Genomic DNA, 8,746 nt, shown 5'->3' with positions numbered 1-8,746 from the left:
ATATGGAAAAGAGTCATTCCACCTTTATAACTCTGGAAGTATCATCCATATCAGTACTGAGAATAGAGAAACTTCAGTTGTTTCCTTAGAAATGTCCTTGCTGTGTTCTTAGAATTCTATATAAAATAATATTTCCATTTTTTTATTTTCCAGAAAACTGATTAATGGATTTCAAAACCTATTTCTTGATTGTCTAGCAATTTTTCATTGGATTAAAATGGGAACTAGATTCAGCATGAGTCTATGAATCACTGGTGTGTAATTATAGATTTATAGGATTGGATGGAATTCAATTAGATTTGAGGGAAAGGGTGTGTATGAAAAAGTATGCGTACAGTTTCATCTTGCTCAAACTTTTCATGGGGGAATTTAATTATTTCAGCTCACCATCTTTGAACCATTTGCATACCCACATAATGATATTTGTTCTGCTATTAAACAGAGAATAAAGCAAGCCCAGACCAAATGTGTTCAAGAGAAACAGGGGAAGACCTAATAATGTGTTGTAAATGAGAAGAAAATGAAAGACTTTGATAATTTTGCTGAAATTCACAAAATATCACATTTCCCTATTTGGACTAATTTAGTAATGCAGGTTATTTGGCTACTATTATAAAGACTTGCGATTACACACTTTTCTGCCCACATGGGTTAATTCTGCACAGCAATAGGTTATGGGGACGTTGATAAAAGGACTACACATATTTTCTTTGGGGGCAGTTTCTGTAGACGTGTTTGATGTATAATCAGAGCCCCGAGGCCTCTATTACTGATGTAGTATAAAGCTTTTTGCTGTGGGATGCAGTCTGTGGAGGAGCAAAAATTTGAACTTCATACTTTCAACACACATTGGGTGCGCCTACAAGGCGCCAGGTCCCATGATACCTGCACTAACTATATGATGAATAAAGACATGCCCCCTGTCCTCAGAATATTCCTACTTGTGGACGGTAAGGTGGACATCAAATATACTAAATATATACTCAATGATGAATAACGTAAGGAATGTTAGAGCAGGAAGAAATGGAATCCACCTTCCTTAAACTCAGCAGGACTACATTTTTTTGAATCCAGAGCTGATAAGTAAAATTTCATCTGCTATGAAAGCAAAGTAGGAAATTCTAGGAGAAGGAAAAGGTCCCAAATTATAAGCCTGTGTGCCACATGCTGGGAAAAACTATCTGAACCTTTTCAGTAAACTAGGATGAATGTTGTGTGCCTGGGATGCATACAGACCCAATGAGAAGGATAAATAGTAAATTGTCAATAGTGTCTATATTTCAGGTTTGTCTGGAAAGAGATTTGAGTGCAGAAGGCAGAAGGTTAATCTTGACATAAGGGAATTTTCATGGTTAGGCTTAGGAAAGATTATAGATATTACTATTAGAGTGTAGAAATATAAGATATGACAATATTTTTAAATTTATTAAATTTTATTTTGTTGTGATAAGAACATTCAAGATGAGATCCACTGTCTTAAAATTTTAAGGGTACAACACAGTATTTCAATTTTTCTGAATAAATACCCAGAAGTGGGATTGCTAGATCATATGGTAGTTCTATTTTTAGTTCTGTGGGGAGTCTCCATATTGCTTTCCATAGAGGCTGTACCATTTTACATCTCACTAACATTGTACAAGTGTTCCAATTTCTTTATAACCTCACCAACACTTATTTTCTTTGTTTTTGATAATAACCATCCTAACAGGTATTAAGTGGCATTTCATTGTGGTTTTGATTTGAATTTATTTGTTGATTAGTGATGTTGAGCATTTTTTCATATACCTGTTGGCCACTTGTATGTTTCTTTGGAAAAATGTCTATTCAAATTTTTAGACCATTATTTTAATTGGGTCATTAGATTAGATTTTTTTTTTTTGCAATTGAAATGAGCAAAATTAATTTCCTTATATATTTTGGAAATTAACCCCTTATCAGAAATACAGTTTACAAATACTTTCTCCCATTCTACAGATAGCCTTTTAACTTATTTCCTTTGCTATACAGAAGCTTTTCAGTTTTATTTAATCACACTTGTCTATTTTTGCCTTTGTTGACTGTGCTTTTGGTATCATATCTGTAAAATTATTGCCAAGGCCAATGTCATAAAAACTTTCCCCTATGTTTTCTTCCAGGAGTTTTACAGATTCTTCTAGGAGTATAACATTTATGTCTTTAATCTATTTTGAGTTGATTTTTGTGTATGGTATGAAATAAAGCCCCATTTCATTCTCCTGCATGTGAATATACAGTTTTCCCAGCACCATTTGTTGAGGAGACTGTCTTTTTCCCACTGAGTTGTTTTGGCACTCTTGTCAAATATGAGTTGGCTGTACATGTGTGGATTTATTTCTGGGCTCTCTATTCTGTTCCATTGGTCTATATGTCTGTCATTATGACAGTACAATACTAGGTTAATTACTGTAGCTTTGAACTATATTTTGAAATCAGGAAGTGTGATGCCTTCAGTATTGTTCTTTCTCAAATTGATTTGGCTATCAGGATCCATTGGAGTCCATATGGATTTTAGAATTGTAGAAGGAAAGACATAATAAAATTAGTGAAGAAATAAACAAAATAGAGACTAGAAAATCAATAAAAATGAGTTGGCTTTTGGAAAAGATAAATACAATTGGCAAAACTTTAACTAGACTGAGAAAAATAACAGAGATGACTCAAATAAATACAATCAGAAATTTAAAAGAAGATATTAAATCTAATGCCACAGAAATAAAAGGTATCATTGGAGATTGTTATAAACAATAATATACCAACAAACTGGACAACCTAAAAGAAATGAATAAAATCCTGGAAAAATACAACCTACCAAGACTGAATCATGAAGCAACAGATAATTTAAACAGACCTGTAACTAGTAAGGAGATTGAATCAGTAAACCTCTTCATAAAGAAAAGCCCAGGACTAGATGGATTCACTGGTAAAGCCTACCAAACATTTAAAGAAAAATTGACACCAATCCTTCTAATTATTTACAATTACATTTTTTGGGTCCTGCCTTTCAAATATGCTATAGTAATTTTAGCCTATAAGAGAACAGAGCCACTAATATTTGGCTAGTTCAGCAAGTTACTAAGAAGAGAAAGTAGTTCCAATAATGGTTTTCCTAACCTCTTAAATTCCCAAAGCAATGGAAGTAGTCACAGGCCAAATATGAAAGTGATTTTGTAAACAATCAAGTCACTTATTTGAAGAGATTTTAAACCTAAAGAAGAACCTACAGATCTTTTCACTTTGTTTTAAAATACATGAAACATTCTTTTGACCTAAAGTGACTTAGGACATGATCTTTTACACAAGAACTAACCAAACACTTATTTTCCCTAAAGCCTCATGATAGTTAACACATTTACAGAATGCTAAATAGACAGGATATAGGGATGTTAAAGGATTATGGGCGTGAAACCATATCCACAGAAATATCTCCTTCAAAACCCACTACAGGGAATAATGGACAGTGCATATAGTTGTGAACACATTGACAAGATCTGAAGTTTGCTCCAGATTCTAGCATCAGAGAATAATAAGGAAGAGAGTGTTTATTCTTTCATAAAGGCATTCGCATGCATATCAGGCATTCTCCAGTCCCATGGTGCTCAGAGTATCAGAGGTTAGGGTAACAGACAGTTTGAGATCACTTTCCCTTCTGAGTCACAATCAGTTTAGTGAAAATGGGGAAAGGAAAGAATCAGAGAACTCTTTGAAGCTCTGACCTGACTTAAAGCTCCACTGTAGTCTGGTCATTTCCAACTTTGCTATTTACACCTGGAAAAAACAAAAAAAACAAATACTGGCTATCTCCTTTCCTTAAAACCTTCCTGCAGAGAGACATCACATGTTGTCCTATTTCCACCAAACCATTTCCCACCACAGGGGCTTGTGTTCCACTTGTGTATTCCACATAGCCATTTGTGTTCCATTTGGCTTTCCTTAGGATGCTAGAAAGCTCACAACTTTAAAATCTACAATCAAATAGATAATCATTGTCCACAACTTCAGACATCTTTATAAGAATCAATGGAAATAATATTGTCTTCTGGGAAGGTAATTATGATAGAAGTATCAAAAATTGCCAAATGCAAATACTTTGTTACCCTGTGATGTCGCGCTTGTGGAATGACCATAGGGAGATTCTTCGAAATATAGAACTTATCATAAGGAAGTTTTCCTAAATATAGAATTGTAAAAATGCACAAGGAAATTTAAAGCATCTTTCTTTGTAAGAGTAAAAATTTATAAATAATCTGCCTATTCAATATGATAGGTTAGTAAATAAATTTTATATATACATAAAATGAAATCTTATGCAATCTTTATAAATCATAATGGAGAAAGTGTAGATCTAAAAATTGCATGACATACTAAGGAAAAATTAGCATACAATGTGGATTTAAAATTTAATAAAAATATGTATTTCTGTATATATATACTTATATATATACATTATGTGTGTAATTATATATATTTCTGTATATATATAAATAATATACAAATATATATCATTTGTATATTCAAATAATATATGGAATAATATAATGGAAATATACTACAAATATATACAAATTATATAATGGAATAAACACATATTTAAATAGATATGCTATAATAAAAACATTGTGGAATTTTTCTTTTAGAAAATTTTCTTTAGTGTAGTTATATCCATTAATGGTGTAAAAAGGTCATTTCAAAATGTAGCAATGGACTTCATAGAGTCAAAGAAAACCACTGATGATGACTATGTTAATTAAAATGTTAGCATTCTAATTATCACTGGTTAATGGTATAAAATCAGTCTACAAATTAGGTAACCTCTTGTGAGAACTGGGAGGTAGAAGTGAGATTTCCTTGCATGCTTCCGATGAAGAATCTCACAATAACAATGTATGGTCAAGGAAGACAGACTATGAGGGGGAAACACCAGAAAATCAGTATGATTGGCTTTCTGCTGGGTGCTAGGCACACATGTGGGTTTGAGCTAGAATTCCCTCATGTACACTCTAGGTTTACTAGCTGGATGAGTATGAACCACTTTACTGGAGGATCATGATTCTGGCACATGTTCCTTCCTCAGTTTCCTCCTTCTGTAAAACGAAGGAATTGGCCCAATGATTTAAAGTGTTGTCTCAGCTCTTAGTAGCATTTTATAAGTGTGGCCTTAGACACATTCTGAAAAAATTTAGTGAGATCCACCATAATGGATGTATTTGACAGAAAAAAAAAGTTAGCTCAGTGGAGGCCATGGGAGTGTGCCTCTGTCTGCATGAGAGTACAGAGGGGCTTATGTTTCAGACAAGGCCAGATGGGACAGAGGGAAAAGGGCCAGCCTGAGGGTTGCAGGATGTGACCTATAGTCTCAGCAACTCCACTAGTGACCTCTGGCAATTTATCTGACTGTCATTGGCTTCAAATGCTTCACCTGTGAATGAGTCTTATAATATTTAGCCTCTTCACCTATTTTGCAAGGCTTCCTGAATGAATATTGTCCTCATAAGCACTTTAAAAAATACCAGCAGTTAATTAAGTGCTAAAAACACAGGAGTTGCTTAACATAAACTACTCATCAATAAAAGATGTTATTTGCTCTAATCAATCTCAACATTTGCTTGAGTGAGATGACTAGTAGTCATTCGCTGTTGAAATCCTAAAATGGTACAGTGACCTTGGAAAGCAGTCTCAAGATGTGTATCTGAAGGCTTAAAAACAACACTAAACTTTGACCCAGCAACCCCAGTTTTGAGGAATCCGCTCTAAGGAAATAACACTAGAACGATATCCATAGCAGAATTGTATTTACTCCAAAAGAATATAAAAGGCAGATAAATGCTTAACTAAAGCATATTGATTAAGTAAATTGAGGCAAGATGGATTAGAATACGATAGTCATTAACAATATTTGAAAAGGTATTAGAAATGCCTCTTTGTATTGTTAAAAAGAAAATCAAGATACATCATATACAAGAGTGTATGTGAACAACTCTGTAAAATATATGAACATAAACTCTGGAAGTATTTCTCTTTTGGTTTGGAGTTTTCTAGTTTATTGAATTTTCCAAATTATCTATCATTATATATTATCTTACAACTGGGAAAATATTTTTTAAAATAAATCTGAAATAATCAGTGTCACTAGTTACAGATAAAGGCTGAATGGTTGAATGGTGTGATTATTAAGAAAATCGTAGCTCACATAATTTTACCTATTCCATTTATAAACATCACATGTGCTTACTATATTTAAGACACTGGTGAATGCTGATTGATTGTGTGTGTGTGTGTGTGTGTGTGTGTGTGTGTGTTTGTGTGTGTGTGTGTATAGTGTTAGGAAGTATTCTAATTTCATTCTTTTAACTCTTCATTGCAGTGCGTGAGCTTCTTAATGCGGTGGCTTGTCTGTTGCGGAGCACGGGCTCTAGTTTTGGCTCGTGGGCTCTAGAGTGCAGGCTCAGTAGTTGTGGCGCACTGGCTTAGTTCCTCCATGTCATGTGGGATCTTCCCAGACCAGGGCCCGAACCCGTGCCCCCTGCATTGTAGGCGGATTCTTAACCACTGCACCACCAGGGAAGTCCCCAGATTGATTTTTGTTTGTTTGTTTGTTTTGTTTTGGGCTTTTTTAAAAGAAAGGTCACCAGCAAGAGATTAAATTTCAGAAGGCAAGATTGAATATATAATATGTAAGACATACAATGATAATTTTAATCGATGTTTTTCTGGACATCTGAACAAACTGGAAAAGAGAGACTGTGAAGTGCATCTTCCAAACAATAATATTGCCTGTTAAAAAAAAATCTAAAAGTATCACAGTGTGAATAAAGAAGTGAGAAAAAGAGTGAGACAAAATTGCTGCATTAAAAAAAAATACAAGTACTATTTCTATGATTTCCTTAAATTAAGTCTTTTGATAATGTGGTCACCAAATTGTAGTGTTAGGTGTGGAGTTCTTGTCATTTTTGCACTTGCAGGTGGTTTCCTTCATTTCACCCACACTTAGCCCTGCTAGATTTATATTAGGGAGAAAATGAAAAAAGCTAGCAGAAATATGCCTACAATTTGACATTCTAAGTATATCTAGAAGATGTGTTAAATTGCAATGATTTCTTAAGGACACCAAGATGCCTGGGACTCAGACATTTTAATTCAGACAAATCTTATCGGCAGTGTGCAAAGTCTAAACCATTCACAGGGCTCAAGCTGGTTTAATTGCTTGGAGTTTACAGATTAACTCCTTCATGGGTAAGAATGTGAGATAATGACATGTAATGTTTTGGAATCAAGGCAGTCCATATTCAAAAGGCTAGCTCTGCCCATTAATACTATCTGTCTTGGAAAAAGTTGTTAACCTTCCTAAGTATGAGATACTAATGAGTTGAATGGGAGTGATTATCACATTTCTGCAATAATTACATGAGATAACACAAGAAACCATGTCTGGCATAGAATGGGCACTCAACATATAAATGTTCTTCTTGTGATATACATGAAGATACTTAAAAATTAAATAGGATCAGAATTGTGCTTTCATGATCTTAATCTGGTAGGAAAATGGAAACTGCATTACAACAGGAGAGATTAGTTGCTTGGAGAGAAATTAAGAGGCATTTTTAATGATTCATACATGAGCTAGTAAATTCCAGAAGTGAACTAATATTTACAGAGCACATTTGGGAAGGTACTACAAGAAAGATATAAGCTCCGGAAGGAATTGGTCAGTGTCAAACAGAAATAAAAGAGAACAGGGTGATTTTAGACATTCAGCCTTACTATATTGGAAGAGAAGATATATTTGAAATCCTAAAGACTAGGAAATAAAATTGAGAAATCTTTGAGAGACAGATTAATTTAAATACAGCTTCTTGACAAATATCAGCTAGGTATGGCATTCACACCTGTTGCTAAAACTTCCGAAGTGAAAAAGATCCTGTAGGGCAAAAATGAGGTTGAGTATGACACATAGTAAAATCTTTCCATTGAATTAACTGACACAGGCAAGGCTCATTAAAGCTATAGCTTTTCAATAAACTATCTTTAGTTTCAAGATAGCCACTTCAAATGGAAAAAGGAAGTGAGAGATAAGAAGGCATATATAGACATTGATTTACTTGATATTAAATGGACAAGAAACCTACTACATTTTTGAGAAAATTGTATTGCTAAAAAACTGGGAGCTTGAGTTAAATTATAAATTACTTAAAGCTCAAAACAACTCCTAGGACTTTCCACTTTCTCCCAGAGCCGTATAACTTGGTACTCATTACCGAATTAGGATGTGTCCAAGAAGGATAATTGAACAGCATGAACACTCCAGAGGGTGGAAACCGTAGCCTTGAATTTTTGGACATAGAATCAGGTTTAGTCAAAAATTCTTTTCTGACCCAAAGGAGGGGGCCTTCGCAATGTTCGTCCAATGAGAGTTCAAGTTTCTTTGGATCTATGATTGCTGGTTATATCTGTCTTTCTATTTCTGAATGAGATCAGGGTGCTTATTTTGCTTATCTTGTCTCTGTTTGGTATTACGTTTTGAGTATTGGAGGTAGTAGACTACCTCCAATTTTCTTTCATGACACTTATCATACTTGTAATTGTTTGATAATTGGTATCTTTTTTGAAAAGTATGCATTTTAACTCGACTATAAGGGTCATGTAAGTGAGAAATCAACTTTTTTTCATCAAAACGTGGTGGGGCTTCCCTGGTGGCGCAGTGGTTGAGAGTCCGCCTGCCGATGCAGGGGAC

Source organism: Lipotes vexillifer, unplaced genomic scaffold, assembly GCF_000442215.2.
Source record: "Lipotes vexillifer unplaced genomic scaffold, Lipotes_vexillifer_v1.1 scaffold3, whole genome shotgun sequence".
NCBI classification, from domain to species: domain Eukaryota; kingdom Metazoa; phylum Chordata; class Mammalia; order Artiodactyla; family Lipotidae; genus Lipotes; species Lipotes vexillifer.
The sequence above is the reverse complement of the archived record's forward strand: the minus strand, read 5'-3'. Positions refer to the sequence as shown.